Below are 21,444 nucleotides of genomic sequence, written 5' to 3'. Positions count from 1 at the left end.
ACAAAGTGGTATGCTGAAGATAATCCCACCATTTTTAGTTCTATGTCACATGTTTAATAAAATGCCTATGAGAAGGGTTTACAAAAAAAAAAGGATGGTATATCCGATGAAGAATTCCTACTTTTTTATTTTGGTTTTTATTATTATTTATAAATAAAGTATTTTATGACTACATGTTTTCAATGATAATAATTATAGCATTATTATGTTGGTAAGTTACATGTATTTAACTATTATTTTAGAATGCCTTTCAAAATGAAAAAAAAAATCATTATTTTAGAATGTGTAAAGTCATCTTTAGATATTTAGATATTAATATTTTATTATAGTTGGTAAGTTACATGTATTTAATTATTATTTTAGCATGTGTAAAATCATCCTTAGATATTAATATTTTAAAAAAATGTAATTTTTTTTTATAAAGATATCATGGCGGCTAATGTGGCTGAACTGGAGCGTAGCAACAATAAATACTACGCTTCAACTTTTAGAAATGTATTTTTTTTTTCTTTCTTCATTTAAGTTGAAAAGGCTCACACAAAACCAGCTTGAATGTTTTTTTTTTTTAATTTCTTTTCCTTTAAGTTGAACTGAAAAGACTTTGGGTCATGGGCTTGATAGTGGAACTAAATAAATAAGAGGTGGGCTGAATTAATTATACAAATTTATTATAGGGTGATAGTGGAAGTAAATAAATAAGTAGTGGGCTGTATTTATAGGGCTGAGATTTATAGGGCTAAAAATTGGAAAAAGCATTTTAAAATTGAAGGAAAAATTATATATTTTTTAAACAAATGACGTGACAGCTGATGTGGCACAATGTGAGAGCAACAACATTAAAGGCTACATTTCAACTTTTAGTAATATATAGATTTGTTGTGATTTAGGACTAGTGAAAGTGCATTCACACAAATAAAAAAATAAAGTGATCAAACAAAAGAAAAATATTTAACGTGGTTTGGTCAAATCCAAGCCTACGTCCATGTATAACGCCAACCAAAGTTCACAATCAATGACATGGTCTACATGGATTACAACCACACTCAATCAGACTTGACAAACTAAACGTACTCTCAAACTCTCACATCTCACACAAACAACATTCCTAAAACTCACAAACATAACAAAACTCCTACAGAAACAAACTAACTCACAAATCTCAATAATAAAATGTAATACAATTGATGAGTTAAAACTTCAAATCTGCATCCTTATATGTCAATAATTCATCATGTCGATCTTTATATATTGGAATGGGCTGAACAAATAATGATGATAAACGATCCTTAGTTTCATGGTTTCCAGCTCCATGCACATGCACTGAGCCATCCTTCCAAGGTTGAATACAATTTCAATAAATGTTTCAGACAAGGGAGAAGTTGCATCTCGTTATTCATTCATCTTCCTCCATGTTTCACTAATCAAATATCTAATGTATTCACGGGCATCTTCTTCACTAGCACCAGTTTCATTCATGTAACACTGGACTGATTTAAGGACATCACCTCTTTCTAACTCATCCTGATTCACCCAAAAAAAAAAAAAAAAAAAGATCATAAGGGTTTAATGACTATATGAAATTCTATTTGATGAAAATCTTAGGATAGTATGTTCTACATACTGTAGATGTTCCAAGATCATCTGCAAGTTGTACAATTATTGATGAGTAACGGACTATGTTGAGGCATTCTTCCAAGAAATCTAAGGCTTCCTTTGTTATTGGATCTGTGACTGAAAAATAAGCATTCAATAGTATAATTGGTACCGCTACTGGAAAACATGCATTCTCAAGGTACTCTTGAAGGCTCGGTGTATATCCATTATAGTACCACTTTGCTTCCAACAAATAAGCCCTACATATATCTACCCACTGAAAAATTTATGATGGAACAATGAATTAGAGGTAGTCGATCATGTGTTCAAGAAGAAAATACTGAAGGATTAATATAGATGAATTTATAAGTCAATGTCATACTGCTTTTTTAAAATATTGAATGATGTGGAATCCTTGTTCCTTTAGTGTATCAAAAGCCATTTCATTAACTGAATTGTGTAGAGCAAGGAAACATAGCTTCATGTAATCTGGGAGCCCATCCATTGCATTGATATTCCATCTGAAATCACAAAGAGTGCACTTAAATCATTACGTCAAATATAACTTTGAAGCATTTAAGGCATATTACCATTAAAACTAACCTCTCAACAGCATTCGTGAAGAGCTCAAGTTCATCCAAAGTGCCAAACACATCATAGATATCATCTATTACCGTAATGAGTAGATTGACCTTCGTTGAGATTCTTCGAGAATAACTAAATCGAGGATGAAATGTACACCCCACTGTCCAGAAGAAACTCTCTGTTAGCTTATTCCTCACAAAGCTCAACTTTTCTGCAAGGCCAATGCTCCTACACCACCTTTATTTGAACCAAACAAGGGAATGTCAATTTTATTTTTATATCAATGCATTTTCTTACCTTTCAAAATAGCTAAGTTGAACACTAGCTTTAAGTTTAAAATTTAGGCTATAATTGATTTAATTATTTGTTCATGTTGCCATGAGATTTGATTTTAATTTTAGTATTTATTAGTGTATGCTTTAAATTCTATATTGTCATCCTTCTAACTTGGAAGTTCCGAGGGCCGTCAATAAATATGTTACCAACCAGGAATTATATATCAAATGTAGCTAAATTTATAGAATGAGAATTAACAAGCTTTTGACCTTGACACTTGCTTGATATCTTCTTGGTGGGTTGCTTGCACCATGTTGAAATCCAATTTTGCAAGCTCAAGCAAGATAGGGTTCATGTCTTCTCTGCTCCTATATACATCAATGAACCATCTCGCTTCCACCCTTGATATCCTCCAGTGTAGTGGAAGCTCCAAGGCATGGCTCACTATGATAGAAAGATTTTGATCTTTATTCTGGATGATAAATTCTTGGAGATGTTTCTTTGAGAATTCTCTTGCTTCCTCTAAGATATTTTCCACCTTCTAACCAAAGGAATGAGGCTTCATACAAGGATAGAATTCCCTTGGTATAATCACAAAGATATCCCTTGAAACTCCCTTCCTCCATGAAACTATCAAAAACTTCTGCACTCAGCAACCCAACAGTTATAATGGGTGTTCTAGGGGCTCAAGAAGCATGTTATCAAATCAAATATTGAATATATAATTATGATCTATAATGTACTCTATTTTTTACATAAAAAATTATAGTTATCTAAAATTCATTGATGCACAAATCCAAATTAAAGTAAGTTGTATCTATTTTTATTGTTTTTTGTGCACTTTTGTCGTCAATAGAAATAATAAAAAATATATTTATCAATTAAAGAAGTGACAGAAACTATAGCTTCATATAGAATAAATAGACAAAAAGAATATATGTGGTCGATCTTGACTAATTTGTTGAGAGTCTATAGTTGACTTGAAAACTTTAGGACTAGGTTATTGTTTTTGGTTTTTTGCTTAGTTACTAACAAATAATTATTGAATTTTCCTTAATTTGTGCACTTTTGGGGTATCTATTAAAAACATGACTAAAATACACTTTTGACTTTCACCTTTCGTGATTGCTTTTATTTTTACATTGACCATTATATCGCAACCTGATTAAAATGCTAACCACATCTATGCTTAATTACACTCTAAAATGACTAGTCAAGTTGCAATTAAAACTCCTCATAATTAGTTATATATACAAGATCCACATAATAAACTCTCGATGTGAGAATTAGCACACGCCCACATAACACACACTCAAATAATCCAATCCAATTATATTTGGACAATTTGGGGTATCACAACTTAACAGAATAACAATCAAATTACTAATAAAAATATATGTGGTCAATATGAAAACAAAATAAAATATTAAAAAAGAAAAAGAAAAAATGAAAATTTTGAAACATAAAATGTAAAAATGAAAACAATCTAAAAAATAAGGAGGCAAAAGTGCCCTGTAGTTCAAAAACATTGGTCAATAATAAATATCCATCTGTGAAATCAAATATTTTCTTAATTACCTTCGGACACCCTGTATCCATGTTGTCTAAGTAGTCAAAATTCAAGAGCTATTGCATATAAATTCTCCTCCTTCCACTCATCACCATGATCATTGTTGTATAGAACTTCCAACATTCTCTTCATTTCACACTCAAAGTGATAAAACAATCCTAGTTTTTGCAAGATATCTATCAGCTCCAGTTGCTCTAAAGGATCCACCACTTTTTGAAGCATCATAGTCACTTGTCCCTTCAACTTGTTAATTTTCCCTGTGTGCACTTCTCCCTACATCACAATTTTATCATTAACATAACCCCAATGATCAGTTTCGGGCAATAATTCAAAAGTACTAGTAAATCTAACAATGAAAACAATATTATATATTAATTATGTACCACGTATTCACTTCTCAGTGACTGGATGTAATCATAGTTCCAAATAGGAGCTTGGTAATTTGTAGATCTCCGAACAATATCTGTGCTCTTTGAAATTTTGCTGTTGGCCATGCATTGGACAGGACCAACAGGAACAATGCCATTTCTGCTTGTTACAAGTGACTTGAGATGGATGGGACCTTTAGATGGGAAAGCTTCTATTGGGAAATTGCAAATAGAAATAGGGAGTGAAGCCAGGAGGTTGAGAGCCACTGACGAAGGCCTTTGGTACAGCTTATTATGGTTTCTAGGCAGTTATTGCTTAGAAACATTACGTTACATAAATGCCTTTATATATTGCTTGGCTTGGGAGACTCTCATTTGTATATCTATGGACTATTATAATTTATCATGTTTAACATGTGAAGTAAAAGTTTTGTCTTAGTGCAGGTTTTAAAGTTTTTTTTGTTATCCAATAAGAGTCCGGAAATTAAATCTTGCTTATTCTGAAAATTAATTAATGTCTTAGATCTAATGATAAAGAATAATCACCATAAAACAAATGTCATAAATTAAAATTCTATGATATCTAAAAGGAAGAGAAGCAAAAGTTTTGTCTTATATGTTGTACTCACATATATGGGTCATCAACGTCAGTGCTATATATTGTATATGACATTCTTTAGTCATATCTCTTACATGTTGTACAGGCAAAGATGCGTGGTTCAACGTCAATGCAATATATGACATGACATTCTTCGTTCATGTGTTCCAAAAAGTTCATATTAGAGGAATTCTACTATTCAAGCTTGAAAAGTTTACTTTAGGGATAAGGGCCCAAAATCATATATTGGTCCGAGGACGAATAAACAGTAGTAAGGGTGTTAAGATCAGAGTCCCATAAATAACATGCAGACAGAAAGGTTGGGAAATGTGGTTCAAGGAGGAGTGTCTCCTCGGATAAACGAAGCACAGATTGAATGCATATCCTGTCACTCAAAGTGACCTTCCAGGAAACTTCATTGATAGTAGCGTGCATTACGAACGTACTGGAAGAATGAGAGCTAGGAAATATTTAAGAGAAAGCTACTGCCACCGCATTGAATGTTCTGGAGCTAACTTTATGGCCGCATTTATGTGGAGAAGACCCCTGAACAGTGCTGCTTTGGTCCTAACTTACAAAGGGCCAAAGAGGGTGTCCGATGCGACAAGCACTCAAGTAGTGGCTTGGATGATCAACAAATGGAGGTACAAGATCATTGGAAGGGAGATATACAATGTAAGGGACCCCTGACAAAGAAGAGATTGGAAATTTATAAGAGAAAGCACTGTAGAAGCTTGAACCATATTTGTAACCATTCTCAATCAATATATATTAGAACAGACCTCCTCGGATTGTGCCGAGAACCAATTTACTTTGAGAAATCTAGTCCATTTCTATTTGATTATCCTTTAAACTCCATTATAACTGTTGTCCTATTTATTAGAACTTAGTTTTCCAACCCACTCTCTACAAATTTATTGTATTGGGTTTATTGGGTTTGGATCCAATTATACCTTGGGCCTAAGATCCAAATGCGTCCCTACAATTGACGCCGTCTGTGGGAAGAACTTGTGTGATAGTGAGTGCAACGGTTAACTATGGTAGGATCAGGTCCTCATCAACAAGAATCCACGAGGTCCCAACGACAAAATGATTTCCTCAATCTTGAACGTAGGAGAGATCAAGAGGGTAGTGTGCACACTACATATACTAGTAGAAGCCACTGTTGAGTTGGAATTTACGTCTCTCAGGAGCAGAACAACAGAGCCATGCAAAGGGAGATTGACCATTTAAAGGAGTTACGCCATGCACAGCGAAAGCGAACCCCTTCCAACTCTGGCGTTTCCTCTGATGATGGAGAAAATACTACTTATGAACGAAGGTAAAAAACCCCACCTAGCGAATCTTTCTCCTATGGTGAGGAGCACCATCACAAACATAGGTATAGAAGCCCACCTCGCAAAGGTCTGGGAAATGATGCTATGAGCAAGGCGTTGAACCAAATTTCCAACTCGCCCTTCACACACAAGATTGAAGAGGCAAAACTTCCTCGGCGGCTCAATCAGCCAACGTTCACCATTTACAATGGTTGAACAAATCTTGTGGAGCATGTGAGCCACTTTAACCAAAGAATGACCGTCCATTCCAAAAACGAGGCCTTGATGTGTAAGGTGTTCCCATCTAGCCTAGGACCCATGGCGATGAGATAGTTTGATGGCCTGGGAGTAGGTTCCATAAATTCCTTCAAGGGGCTCACCTAAGCATTTGGCTCTCATTTTATTACTTGTAGCAGGGTTCCTTAGCCCTTGGGTTTCCTACTATCCTTATCCATGTGAAAGGGGGAAACCCTAAAGATATATTCAGACAGATACTGGGAGATGTTCAATGAGATAGATGGTGACTTTGATAACATGACCATCAGTACTTTCAAGGTCGGCCTCCCAACCGAGCACGGTTTAAGGAAGTCTTTGACGGGAAAGCCTATCACCAGTGTGCGCAAACTCATGGACTAGATTGACAAGTATAAGAGGGTCGAGGAAGACCAGCAGTAAGGGAAAGGTAAGGCTAAGGTTATCCCTCAAGAGATGAGGGATTTTAGGTCGAACCAATACAATAACAACCGACCTCGAAGGGACTTTGCTAGGCAGTCGGGGCCTGCCAATGCCCAAGTGGTCAATGCGATATTCTAAGAACCGATAGATCAGGTCCTAGAGAAGATTAAGAATGAGCCGTTCTTCAAATGGCCAAACAAGATGGCAAGAAATCCCTTGAGGCACAATTAGAGCCTTTATTGCCAATACCACCAAGACCAGGGGCACACTACTAAGGACTGTAGAAATTTGTGGGATCAACTGGACCAGTTGGTTCGAGAAGGAAAATTAAAGCAGTTTTTGCATCATTCCAGTGGTCAGTAGAGCCAAGCAAATTCAAAGCCTTGCAGAGATGCTTCTTCAAGACCTCCTTTAGGCACGATAAATGTCATGTTTGCTGCCTCAGGGAGGACCGGGTCTTATCCCTCCAGGGTGATGTCTATGGCTCGGCTGTCCGTCGAGGACACTAATCTGGAGCCGAAGAGGGATAAAGTTGATATCCAACCGACACTAAGTTTTTCAGATGAGGATAAGATCGGAACCATACAGCCCCATAATGATGCTTTGGTGGTCACACTCAAGATTGAGGGGTATGACAGGAAGAGGGTGACGGTGGACCAAGGCAGTGGCGCTGAGATTATGTATGCCGACCTGTACAGGGGGCTAAATAAGACTCAAGGACTTAACAGCCTATAACTCTCCTTTGGTGAGTTTTGACGGCAAGGTTGTCGTTCCTAGGGGTTAGATCAGACTACCCGTGCAGGCTGGTTCAACAGTGGTAGAGGTGGACTTCATCGTGGTGGATGCTTATTCCCCTACACAACCATTGTGACCAGACCCTAACTTCATGCCCTAGGAGCTGTCTCTTCTACTTTGCACTAGAAGGTAAAATATGCGTCGAGGGGCCAAATTGAAGAGATTGTTAGGAGTTAGTCCTCGGCTAGGTAGTGCCTAGTGGCTGCCATATTACATCAGGTCGAAACTAAGTCCTCAGCCTCTACTGAAAAGGGCTTATGGCAATTAAAAGCTCTAGTGTTGCCTATCTATGGATCAACCAAGGAGGCAAAATGTGAAGATTTAGAGATGGTTGTTGTTGGTGATGATCTGAAGAAGTTCTTTCAGGTCGAAGCTCAGCTGCCTCCTCAAGAGAAGAAAAAGCTAATAGAGTTTCTTAGGAGAAATGTTGATGTGTTTGCATGGAACGTCTACGAAGCCCTAGGGGTGAATCCGAGCTTCATTTGCCATCATTTAAATGTTAATCCATCTGTCACCCCCAAGAAGCAACCACCTTGGCGCTCATCCAAGGATCATTTTGATGTTGTCAAAGACGAGGTGATGAAGCTTAAGCAGGCAGGGGCTATCAAGGAGGTATTCTACCCTAAGTGGCTGGCCAATATTGTGGTAGTGAAAAAAAGAATGGGAAGTGGCTAGTGTGTGTAAACTTCATAGATCTAAATAAGGCTTACCCAAAAGATCCCTTCCCTATACCTAAAATAGACCAGCTGGTGGATGCAACTGTAGTGATGAGAATCACAAAGCATTCAAGGATCCATTGCATATTCCAGTTAGGCCTATTACTAAAGTAAGATCCAAGAAGATCAAAGAAGCACTTAAGGGGCTGATTCAAGAGATTTGGGCTGATTCTAACGCAGGACATTCCAAGCTTGGCCCAAAGAAAGATAAAGGTGTAATAAATTTAATCCAAGCTATTGAGGGCTGATTTGCTTTGATTGGGCGTGATTTATGGCGTGGATTAATGGCTGATTGACTTTCCAGCCCCATATAAGTTAATAGCCATTTTTCCTATTCTGGAACTTATTATTTTAGACCAAATCTACCTTAATTTTAGGCTTTTATTATTTAGAACGTTTTTTTAGCTATTTTCCTATTTTGGATATGCTAATTTCAGACCAAATCAACTTTTATTTAGGGTTTTATTATTTACTACGTTTTTCATATTTTCTATTCAAATGATGCGAACCTCAATAGACACACTTTGAGACCAACAAAAATATTGGAATACTTGCCCAAGAAAGCTAAAATTCAAATTTTGATAGAAAACCCTGACCCAATGTTTATAAGTGAAACGCGAACCAAATGCATAAGTAACACCTTGACCCAATGATTATAATTGAATCACGAACCAAATGTATAAAGTTTGAACGCCACAAGGAAGAATCCCTGATAAGTTCACAGTTCTTGAAGAACCAAAAGAAGAGCAAAGCCTCACCTTTTCTGATTTTTATTCAATAATTATCTCTATTACAATGAGTGCATGCTACTTATAAGGCATGACTGAAAAATAGAAAATATGAAAAACGTAGTAAATAATAAAACCCTAAATAAAAGTTTATTTGGTCTGAAATTAGCATATCCAAAATAGGAAAATAGCTAAAAAACTCTCTAAATAATAAAAGCCTAAAATTAAGGTAGATTTGGTCTAAAATAATAAGTTACAGAATAGGAAAAATGGCTATTAACTAATATGGGGCTGGAAAGTCAATCAACCATTAATCCACGCCATAAATCACGCCTAATCAAAGCAGATCAGCCCTCAATAGCTTGAATTAAATTTATTACACCTTCATCTTTCTTTGGGCCAAGCTTGGAATGTCCTGCGTTAGAATCAGCCCAAATCTCTTGAATCAGCCCATTAAGTGCTTCTTTGATCTTCTTGGATCTTGCTTTAGTAATAGGCCCAACTGGAATATGCAATGGATCCTTGAATGCTTTGTGATTCTCATCATGTAGGTCATTCTTGGATGAGCTTCATAGATGCCTTTCAAGGGTACCACCAGATATCACTAGCCCTGGGTGATCAAGAAAAAACAGTTTTTGTCATTCCCACTGGAAAATACCATTACAAAGTGATGCCCTTTGGTTTGAAAAATGCAGGGTCTACCTATCAAAGGATGATGACTAGGATGTTTAAACCACAGTTGGGCAAGAGTATTGAGGTCTATATAGACGATATGGTGGTGAAGAGTAAGGTAGTGTCCGGACATGTGGGAGATCTTGGGAACATTTTTGAAATTCTGAGGAAACACAAGTTGTGCCTTAATGCTTTCAAATGCTCTTTTGGTGTGGGGTTAGGCAAGTATCTGGGCTACATGGTAACTCACAAGGAAATTGAAGTTAACCCCGATCAGATTAAGGCAATTAATAGTTTACAACCACCTCGGAACCCCAAGATGTTAAGGGCCTTGCGCCTTGGCTTAGAATGTTGATTGGTCTGAGGACGAATAAACAGTAGTAAAGGTGTTAAGCTCAAAGTCCCATAAATAACATGTAGACAGAAAGGTTGGGAAAGGTGGTCCGAGGAGGAGTGTCTCCTCGGATAAACGAAGCAGAGATCGAATGTATATCCTGTCACTCAAAGTGACCTTCCAGGAAGCTTCACTGATAGGGGCGTGTATTATGAACGTACTAGAAGAATGAGAGTCAGGAAATATCTAAGAGAAAGCTACTGCCACCGCATTGAATGCTCTGCAGCTAACTTTCTGGCGGCATTTATATGGAGAAGACCCCTGAACAATGCTGCATTGACTATCCCAACTCATAAAGGGCCAGAGAGGGTGTCCGATGTGACAAGCACTCAAATAGTGGCCTGGATGATCAACAAATGGAGGGCCAAGATCATTGGAAGGAAGATATATAATGTAAGGGACCCCTAACAAAGAAGAGATTAGAAATTTATAAGAGAAAGCACAGTAGCAGCTTGAACCATATCTGTAACCATTCTCAATCAATATATATTAGAACAGACCTCCTCGGATTGTGTTGAGGACCAATTTACTTTGAGAAATCTAGTCCATTTTTGTTTGATTATCCTTTAAACTCCATTATAACTGTTGTCCTATTCATTAAAACCTAGTTTTTCAACTCACTCTCTACAAATTTATTGTATTGGGCTTATTGGGCTTGGATCCAATTATACCTTGGGCCTAAGATCCAAACGCATCCCTACATTTACAAAATTATGAATTATGAATTAAAGTATAAAGAAAATTAAAAGAATATATTACTTATAAAATAAATGGTGAAAATGGCCAAATATCACTGTGGGCCAAAATTATTAGTGTTTTACCACTATTTGGGAAATATTTAATAATATATCACTTTTTTGAAACTTGAGTTTAAGAAACTCGAGTTTGTGGATTATTTCAATTAAAAAATGTCACAAGGGACTCGAGTTTTACAAACTCAAGTACTATGTAAAGAATATTTTAACTGTTTGGCATTCGAAATCCAACTACACTCTGCTCAAGCCAGTCAACACAAAAAAAGAAATGCAGATTCACGTGAAAGGCTAGAAACAGAGCAGGCACAAATCATATCGTCTACACCATGCCTAGTCAACCAATAATCCAAAAGAGTGAAAAAATGGTGCTGGACAGCACCCGTTAAGTCTGCATGGGCATTGTTTAAGTTAGCATGATTTTACTAAATTAGCCCTACTTTAATTGGGAAATCAAGAAAAACAACAACACCTTAGAAAATAACATATGTTGCATGCTTTTACTTAAATACAGTAAATGGTCATAGTATAATTTTCAATAAAGGATTAAGGGTTTTAATTATTATTATTTTAAATTAAGCAAGTTAAGCTTCTCTAATTGTATGTCTGGATCAGACATACAAATAGGGTACAGATTAGGACTATGTAAACCTTCACCAAAGCCGACAAGACCGACCGGCACCGACCTTCCCGCACCGCCACTGCCATCGACCGATGGAGCCGATGCCGGTGATCAGAACACGAACGTAGTTTTGATGCCGGTGCGGTGAGGACATCGGAGAAGGAAACGCAGCACCGAGTGAGAGCCAAACCGAACCAATGAAGGCATATCTCTTTGCTTCTGCTGCTTATGGTGTCGTTTACACCCAGACCCAATATCCTTTTTAATTTTTTTTACTAAAGCGTCGTCGTACTGGTATTATTATAAATTATAAAAAAAAAAAAAACACACACACACACACACAAAACGGCACCGTTTATGCTAGGTTTTCAGATTTCCCTCAGTATAAATTCACTCTATTCTATCTCATAACCCTTAACTCTCTTTCTCGCTCTCGCCTCTAGCCTCTTGCCGCTCGGAATTGGTGAGTCAGTTTCAGAACTCTACTAATGAAGGAATTATACATTATAATCATATTCTAGATTACAGCTCCGTTTGTTTGTGATGACTTCTTGCAACCTTGGAAAACAGTTTGTGCTGTTTGTTTTGTGTTCGAATGTGCTTTTCTAATTTGCTTATTTGTTGAAACTAAGGAAAGCAGTTTGCTTTTCTGTTTGGTTTGTGTTCGGATGTGCTTTTCTGATTTGCCTATTTTCTTTTTACTTGTTGAACGCACTTTGCACTCGAGTGGGGGGAGTCTGTGGGGTGGACAATTTTCTTTTTCAATGTTGCATAGTGTATGAGTTATGGACAATCGGCAAAAACAAAGCCAAGCTATGAGTTAGGTGTATTGTGTAATTAAGCCCACTATGCTATGTTTCTTATATTTATTAAATCAATGTATAGAGACACAAGTTGGAGATGTAATTAAGCCCACTACTCTATGTTACTTATTTACATAAACTCACTATTTGATACTATTTTTATTGTACATGGATTACAGTATCTCAGCTCAAAAGTTGTGAATTTTTGTTTGTCATTAGACTTACTATGTTTGTAATAGGCCATTTGTGAGTGGTGCTTTTATTTTGATTAAATAAACAGACTTAATAGAAGTTCCATTACCGTTATTTAAATTAATCCTTCCAAATCTTAGATTAGGAACACTGATTTAGCACTTAGTTGGTATCCAATTTTTCAGACTTACTATGTTGCTTTTTGTTTGTCATTAGACTTACTATGTTTGTAATGTTTTTTTTGGATAGTGAAACTGTGAAATTGTTTGGACAGGTTTTGGACAGATTTTGGAACATTACTGTTTGGGTGAACAGGTTTTTTTATAAAGTTTCTGTTGAACAGATTTTTTTTTTATAGGTTGAACAGATTTAAAAAAAAAAATTTGTTAATGTTTCAAACCGACCAAACTGATTAAACTGAGCCGATCAAACCACACTGCTATAAGTTGGAAAACCGACCCTAATTGGTATGCATCGGTTTTAATTATTACAAAACTGATCCTTATCGGTTCGGTAACCAATTTGAAAAAAAACCGAGCCGACCGAACCGCGCACACCCCTATAGATTACAGACAGTCAACAGTGTCCCTAAATTTAAAATAATATTGTTTTTTAAAGATAAAGTTTGTAATTGAGTGCTCATCATCGTGTATTAGTGTGTTACAATTATAACATCGACTACAAAATCTATGAGCCTGCCCTACCATGAAAAAATATCCATCTTTTTTTTAGTGAAGAAAGATTTAGCTGCCAATGGCAATGACTACGTACAATCACGTTTTAATTTAGTTTTTATTTCTCTCTGTCAATTCAATTGTTAATATTTTAATTCCCCATTCAGAGCTTGGGTCCACTAGTATAGCAAGAAGATAGATTTTGATATGATTAGATAGATATATTTCCATCTTACACTAAGTTAGAAATTAATTTTTTAAAAAAGGGATAAGAGGTACATCTAGGAAGAGGGTAAAGTTAGAATAATTTTTTTTATTAACCATTCAAGGAAATATCTTAAACCAATGTTGAATTCGAAAGTCTGTGTAGCAATCATAGATTCATAGACTCTCAGCAATTATTACATAGATTTATTCTATGTATAATCAATACAAATTTTTTCAATTTTTTCTTACATATATTCACAAGTCATAACTAGTAGCTAATCCGTTCAATACATGAATTATTAACGGTAATTATATTATATATATTCACTTTTATTATGTTATTGGTACAATCATTTGAAAGCAAATCAAATTTTATAATTCACACAAAAAAAAAAGCTGTTGAAATATTATTTAAAAAAATTTTGGTTTCTTTTTATTCTTCTATTGGATATATCTTTTTTATTTGTAGTTTGAGATTTTGCAAGTCAGAAATGTTTCAATTATTATATGATCATTGTATATAGTAAAAAAAAGAACTTTGCATAAATGCATAATATGCTTAGAAATAGTAAATGAAATTAATAATATACTAATTTGTAGACATTTTGCAGGATAACATTGAAATTAAATTTTTTTTGAACAAACATGTAATAAAGAGATGGATTATGGATTCAAGTTAGGTTTGCTAGTAAAGTCCAGTAAAGTCTCTTAGAGTTAAATAATAGATTTAGGATTCAAATCACATTTACACCAAAACACAACCGGTGTCTTGACTTGATAGTAAAGAACAAATATAAGTTTTCTTTAAACAAATGCCCAAAATTCATTTAAATTTCTATTGATAAAATTCTCATTTTTTTTACTCCAACTATTATTATGCTGTACTATTGAGCTAGTGTTTAGTTAGGGTTCACTTTGTTTAATTTACATAGGACTTAATCTAAGCTTAAGCCCAAACCAAAAAATTGTCATAAGATTGGAGTTTTAGTGACAATTCTAAGATTGTTCTATGTTTAGTGTGTGCGGGAGTAGATTCTAAAGTCATAGGTATATGAGGAAATTTTGACCATCTAAAAGAGAGAGGCAAACAAAGACAAAGTGTAGTAGTGCATGACTACTACGATAATTAAAGACAATAATGATAATTTTTTGATGTCTAGTACAGTGCACATCTATGTTCTTACTCTGATTTTCGTAAATGGACTATTCCTAAAGTTGATACTAAAACTATTTATAAAACTAGTTTTGTTGAAAGTACTTTTCATTCAACTTACAAAGCTAGAACTGTTGAACAAATTTTCTCTATTTCGAGAATTCATGAAAAATGCTGTTTGTTTACTAAAAAGAATATTAATGACTTCCTTGCTGCTAAAAAATTCAGTTATTTGCATATTGGTATGGTTTAAGTTGCTATTAAACCACTTACCCGAAAGGGTATTAATGCTTCTGTTCTCATGTGTTTAAGAGATGCTAGATTTAAGATTTTTAAAGATAGCATTCTTGATATGATTACTGCTTCTATGTATGATGGTCCTGTTTATTTTAATTGTTATCCTGATCTTACTCTTACTTTGGATGATCCTAATATTGTTAAAGCATTGACATTGAATATTGCTTCATCTGGTTATCATATGGAAGAAGGTAGTAAGCCTTTTGCTTTGATCTACCGCATTTATTATAAACTAATGGGTACTCAAATGAATCCTTGTGTTATGATTCCTAGAGAACCTTCGGGTAAAACTATGTTAATTCAATGTTCAACTCCTGATGCTAAAATTCAAGTTCCAAAAATGATTCAATGGCAAGATGTTAAACTTCCTAATGATTGGTTGTTAGAACAAGAAACCCCTCTTGCTAAACCCATTTTTGATGAACTTGATCTTACTCATATTCAACAATATCTTGATGGTACTGTTAAAATAAGTTTTCAAAACAATCCACCTTTGAGGATCAACGAAGGAAGACATTCCTTTGCTGGATCTGAAAGTATTTCAAAAAGAGATCGAGAGATCAATGAATTTTTGAAAAAGAATTTGGAAACATCCTCTGATTTAAAGCTAAAAGGTATTTCGAGTGATAAATCTCAAATTAGCTCTGTTTACTATTCTACTAAATCTGAAACTTCCACTCCATTTAGTAAAACTGCTAATGAAGATGAGGAAGACACTGTTTCTGTTACTACATCTGATTTTGATTCTCCTATTGAAAATCCTCCTGTTTACCAAAATCAATTAAGAGTTTTGACTATTTTAAATGATGATTTTGAAATTGATTGGGATTCTTTGTACAATGAGTTTATGCTTGCAACAAACAGAACCAAGAGAAAATATTTCCAAAATAATTTTGCTCAGTCTGAAAAAGATCGTGTCAAAAGAAAATGGTTGGAAATGATGAATCAATTGAAAAAACATATTTTGTTTTTTGATTTTCTTGAAAACCATTATGTTTCAAAAGATGAGGTTTCAAAACAACATTTAAATGTGATAAAGAAATCAAATTTTGTTAAGATTGATAAAACCATTATTAGGTCTAGTCATCCTCCTCTTGATTCAATTTTGATAACTACTAAGAAAGATGAAGTGACAAAAGAGGAATTGAAGGCCTCGCATTTCAAAATTGCTGATGATCAAACTCCTATTGTTAGCCTTATTGAACAAAACAATTTTACTAATCAATTTTTGCATATTATTGGTCAACAGCTTGACCGTATTGAAGAAAAAATTGTTGAAAAATTTGCTTCTGTTTTTGAAAAATCTGTTCCTGTTAAAACTGAGAAACCTTTGATTGATTTACTCAGTCAAAGAGAAAAAGTTATGTTTAAAACTTCTCAGTCTAAGACTCTTGAAATTGTTGACAAAATGCTTTCTAACTTAAAGGTTAAAACTGAGGGTACTTCTACAAGTACTCCAACTGCTCGAACTATTTCCAAAAAAGAAATTGTTTCTGAAGAAAATACAGATTCTGATACTGTTTCTTCTGTTTCTGCAAAAAGAATCTTTGATGATGATTTCCCAGAAATTAAAAGATTTGTTGGGAACTCTAAACCCATGTCATTTACTAAAAACTGGTATCCAAAACCTACTCCTCCTGATATGCAGTTTGAAGAGAGATCTTTTCAAACACAATTTTCTGTTTCTGCTGATAAGCTTTATGAATGGAATATTGATGGTTTGTCTGAACAAGAAATTATTAATAAAATGAGTCACATGTCTATGGTTGGTATTGCCTATCAAAATAACCATGATCTTGATCAACCTGAAATTGTTAATTTACTTGCTACTGGTTTTTTTGGCACTCTTCGAGGATGGTGGGATTCATACATCATTGAAGAATCCAAAGAGTCTATTAAACATGCTGTTAAAAAGAATGATGAAGGTTTGCCTATTTTTGATGAAAGTATTGGTCGTGGTATTCCTGATGGTGTTAATACCTTGATTTATACTATTCTGAAACATTTTGTTGGTACTCCATCCAATATTTCATCACGTGTTTCTGATTATTTGAATAATTTGAGTTGTCCAACTATGTCCGATTACATATGGTATCAAGATGTTTTTACTTCTAGAGTGATGCTCCGGAAAGATTGCCATAAGCTTTATTGGAAAGAAAAGTTTATTGATGGTCTGCCTCCTATCTTTGCTCATAAGGTAAAACAAGAATTGATGGGTAAAAATGATTCTATTGATTATGATAATTTAACCTATGGTGATATTTTCAGTACTATTAAAAAACTTGGTATCAATATGTGTAATGATGAAAAATTGCTAAAACATCAATTAAAAAATAAAAGAAAAGCTAAATATGAAATGGGAAATTTCTGTGAACAATATGGTTTGTCTCCTATTACTCCTTCTAGGCAAAAAGGTAAAAAACATGATAAGAGCCATAAAAAATATAAAAAATACAGGAATAACTTTGTTAAACCTAATGATTTCTATGATAAGAAGAAAAATGTTTCTAAAAAACATGTTAAACAGCGAACAAGTAAAGGTAAATGTTTTAACTGTGGTAAACCTGGACACTTCAGCAAAGACTGTAAGGAAAAACCTGGTAAGTTAAAAAACAAATTTAACATGCTAAATATTGATGATAAAGAGCAAGAAAAATTATTCAGAATCCTTGAATCAAACAACTCGTCTGATTCTTTGGAAGATGATTTTTCTTCTTCATCTGATTCCTACTATCAATCTGCTGATGATTCTTCTGATTCTCCTAAGATTAATATTGGTTGTAGAGATTCTTGTTGCAATGTTGTTAATACTGTTAATACTCTCACCAAGACTGAAGAAGATGAAAAATTAATAATTCAACTAATAAATCAAATTCAAAACCCTGAACTCCAGAAAGAATATTTGGATAGGTTTAAGAAAAATTTGATAAGAGATGAAATTAGTAAAAAACCAAAATCAACCATAAGTTTTGAAGAAACTTTGGAAAGATTTAATAAAAAGAAATCTAAAGAATTAACTGTTAATGATCTCCAAAATGAAATTCATATTGTTAAACAAGAGATAAATGAATTAAAACATGAATTTAAAAGCATGAAAAGTGATAACAATAATCTCAAACAAGAATTGACAATGTTAAAACTTGATAAAGATCTTAATAAATCCAGTAATGAACAAAATGAGCACAGTGATGGAGATGAATCCAGTCAACAGACTCTTCTTTCTAATAAAGGTACTCCTGATACTTTCACTGATCCCCAACTTGCTTTTGTTAATAAATTACTTCCTCCAAAATAGTTTACAAAAGTTAAAATTGTTGTTTCTCCTGATTATCATTTCACTGTTAATGCTATGATTGATTCTGGTGCAGACATGAACTGTATCCAAGAAGGATTAATTCCTTCAAAATATTTCGAGAAATCTACTGAAAGATTGGTTTTTGCTAATGGTTCTCAAATGAAAATTAAGTATGAATTGAATAATGCTCATGTGTGCCATGATAATGTTTGTTTCAAGATTCCTTCTGTTCTTGTCAAAAATATGACTGATAAAGTGATTCTTGGTCTGCCATTTATTAATGCTTCGTATCCCTTTCTTGTTGAACATGATGGAATTACTACTGATCCTTTTGGACAGAAAGTAAAATTCAAATTTGCTTCAAAGTTTGAAATTGATATTGATAATCTGTCTTATAAGAAAGATTCTCCCATGAATGAATTTGTTCAAGAACTAGTGATGAATTCTTGCCAATATTTCACTGATGATTTTAAAGGTAATTTTCATAATACTAAAATGTTGAATACTATCCATTATCCTAACATTATCAATGATTCTTTGCAGGAATCGGACAATGATGCGTGGATAAATACCACTAATAAGTGGGATAATAATAATATTCATATTTATACCACTAGTAAGTGGATTATTATGGAAAAGAAAAACAAGGGAAAAGCTCCTGCACAGGGCTATTCTCAAAACAAAGGGTTCCCAGCGGGACAACCTTTTAAAATGCATGAAGGCGCATCTTCTAGGGTAAAACCCAGTGGATCAACATCCTTTCAAGGAGATGTCCCGACAGAGGTGACATACTCTAATGGTGATATGTTAATTGCTTTACAAGAAATTTTGTCAAGAAATTTACAATTCCACAATGGAACCTGTTCAGAATTACCAAATTCTATTAAACTCATCCTTGTTAGCCTGAAATTTGTTAACCTTATTGCTCAGAATGAAGCTCATGTGAGCCACCAAGTTAACCCTATTTCAGAAAATGATCTTGCTTCAGAAAATAACTTTACTTCAAAAAATGACATTGTTTCAAAAAATGAGGCTTTTGAAAGCCATCCTGTTAACCACCCAAATATCAAAGATGAACCCAATACTAGTAAACTCTTTGGCAAAGAGGACATCCATTCAATGGATAAAAAGACTATTATGGGTACTGATTACGCAAGAATGAGTCTTAAGACCCAATCTTTGTTGAAAAGTGCTATTGCCAACTTGCCAACAGACATGCAATCTCGTATTCTGGAAAGCAAGGCTATGTCTAAGTCTTTTGACTTATGGTTCGAACATTTCAAGATACTTGTTACAACTGCTATTCCTGATCCTGCTAATTCAGATGATTTTAGTGACATTCTTCAACAAGTTGATTGGAAAGAACACTTTGGGAGTAGTTTCAGAGTGTACGAAAAGAAACACCCGTTTCCCGGCCTTCTAGTCAATTATGATGATGGTTCAGACGATGATAAGAGGTGTCCTGATTGGTTCTCCCAAATGTTTGAGTATGGCTTTATTAGGCTCATAAGACTAACAAGCCATGACCAAACCAGCCAGCTCCCACAAATCATTCAGACTGCTATTAAAAAATTTGAAAGTCCTTTTGTTTCGATTAGATGCTGGAGCACTTTGCCTCAATGGGAAAGAGATAATTGGATGAATGTCCAGCCCTCAAAACATCTCATTCTCATTAATGGACACACGCATCAAGGGCAATGGTATGAAGGAGACTCTTATTTATCCTTCAGAAATCCTTGGGCTCTCGCAGACTGCTGGAGTAATTATTTTAACAATCAAATTCGTGAGGTTGCTCAAAATTTATGGAAGAATTATCACTTTATGGGGAATTTAGGTAGAATTTTTGTTTTTGGTTCGAAACCTTATGCTAATGCCATTCCTCATTTGCGGATAGCAGATCACTGTAATCCAAGAAGTTTTCTCACTCCAGGAAAAACTCCAGAGTTTGAGCCACTTTTATACTGTGGATTTTGTAACCAATATGTTCTCTATCATGAACATGAATGTAATGATGATCCTCCATGGGAACTTTACGATGACTACCCATCAGATGCTACCTTCACTGACTAATGAGTTTATTCCTGAGGTTACTACTGTTACAAGACTGGTGCTACTTTATTTGTCCGGCTTGCACAAAAGCCAAAATATTGCCTTTCAAATATGTTGCGAAAAATTTGGAACTGATTCATGATACTCCGGACTCTGCGGAAGATTTTGATTCCCCTATTTGCCTAGCCTGCACAACGGCCACTATTTGTCTAGCCTGCACAACGGCCAAAACAATATTCAAAATATGTCTGAAAAGATGAGAAGTAATGAGAAGATGTGTTTGACAAAGGCTTCATTTATGCCAACAAAAATATCACATTGAAGTCTTTTAAGAAAAGAAGTGAGAATCTACGTACATGGTGGCTTTTGTTGGTTCCTTTCTTATTGGTTTCTTTTGTCACTAAAGGACACCAATAATAAGGCCTTGTCCCTATACTTATAGGCCTATTGCTGATATCTATGGAGGATTCTCATAATCTTGTGGATTCCTCATAATCTTGGGTCAAAAAGAGAAGAAAAATTCTATTTTACTATTCAGTCACTTTTCACCTGTCACTATTCATCTGTCACTATTCACTGTTACTGTTCATGACACTGTTCACTCCGAATTTTGCCTATTTAAGGGGGGTTGTCCTTTATGTTTACGGGGCTTCTCAAGTCAAGTCAAGCTTTGGAAGTCAAGTTTGGGTTCTAATTTCTCCTCCCTTAGAACTAGCCTTCTTAGAGAGAGAACCCACCTTGCTTCTACTACTACTACTACCTTGTTCACCCTTGTTCACTACAAGCCTTGTAATCCTACAAACCTTGTAACTAGGACTAGTTCAAGCTTTGTAACTGTTAACCTGTAACTGTTGAGATCTTGTATTCACTACTACTACTGTAAGTGTTTATCCTACTTTCAATAAGAAGTATTTTCAGTTCTATGTTCATTACTTTACTTGTTGCTATCGCCACCTTGGACAGATTACCGCCATACAGGACGATTCTAAATTGCTTTCATTTATTTTGAACTATTGTTCTTATTTACTTTGAATTATTTTGATATATACTGCTTGACTAGTTCTACCGCCTTATTATTGTTCTTACATTCAAGTTATTTACTTTCAAGCTATTT

At 34.7% G+C, this 21,444-nt stretch overlaps 1 pseudogene; it reads right to left on the bottom strand.

The window, feature by feature from the left end:
* Positions 1–1,189: 1,189 nt before the first annotated feature.
* On the bottom strand, positions 1,190–4,653 carry LOC115961789 (annotated as a pseudogene).
* Positions 4,654–21,444: the final 16,791 nt, after the last annotated feature.

The sequence above is a fragment of the Quercus lobata genome, chromosome 9 (assembly GCF_001633185.2).
Source record: "Quercus lobata isolate SW786 chromosome 9, ValleyOak3.0 Primary Assembly, whole genome shotgun sequence".
Classification (NCBI taxonomy): domain Eukaryota; kingdom Viridiplantae; phylum Streptophyta; class Magnoliopsida; order Fagales; family Fagaceae; genus Quercus; species Quercus lobata.
Note: the sequence above shows the minus strand (reverse complement) of the source record. Positions and strands in the feature narration are given on the sequence as shown.